Consider the following 957-nt stretch of genomic DNA (forward strand, 5'->3'; position numbering starts at 1 on the left):
CTGCCACTTGCTAACACTAAGTGATGTTATTGTGAAAAATAATAGTTTTTTTTCCCATAAATTAGCAGGAAAAGTACTAAATTATTTTATTATAGCATCTGGCTATGCAAATATTTTTACTTGTTAATTTACAGTAGCAATAATCTTTGCATCAGCATTGGACCTAGTGAGCCTAAAATTGTCTCAAAAAAGAAGAAAAAGGCCTACATGTGGTGAATACACACACCAAGTAAACATTTAAAACTAGATTTGATGAATAAATCTAAGAAAGTAGATCATTTCGGTTGGTTTTGAGTAAACACTTTTTTAAGTGATATAATATTACCTTTCAGTAGTAGTGTTGGGCCTATACGATGAAATATGAGTTATTATATGTGGTATTTTGATATGAAATTGATGAGATAGGTCCACAAAATGATTCAACAAGATATTTATTATGAATTAATATTGTGCTGTTTTAAATACCTGTGTTTGTGTGTGATTGCTTTGAATATGGACTGTTGCTGGTACTGCATTGAAACTTCTTGCCAACCAGACAGTCCAAAATCATCTACTACTACTACTAGACTGTTTGAATTCAACATGACTTATTTCACAGGTAATGTGAGATTTACCCTGAGCAATTAGCACTATTCATGTGACTGACCATTTTCATTCAAACATAGGAGAGGTCATAACCTCGAGATACCAACTGTCTTACCACTGAAGGACACTGCTGCCTACATACTTACACAACAAGCAGCATTTTATCCACACCCTCTCATGAGTAGAACAGTTGTGACCTCAATAGAACGACAAAGAAACAAAGACAGCTAGAACAAAATAAACTTTCTTGATCGTGTCTTATGTTAAAACTGCAATCACACAGAGAAAAATTTAGAATAATACAAGAAGATATAAATACAATTAACAAAGTTAGGACAACAAGCACTCGGATATGAAGAAAGCAAAAATTAA

Source organism: Limulus polyphemus, unplaced genomic scaffold (assembly GCF_000517525.1).
Source record: "Limulus polyphemus unplaced genomic scaffold, Limulus_polyphemus-2.1.2 Scaffold2488, whole genome shotgun sequence".
Taxonomy (NCBI): domain Eukaryota; kingdom Metazoa; phylum Arthropoda; class Merostomata; order Xiphosura; family Limulidae; genus Limulus; species Limulus polyphemus.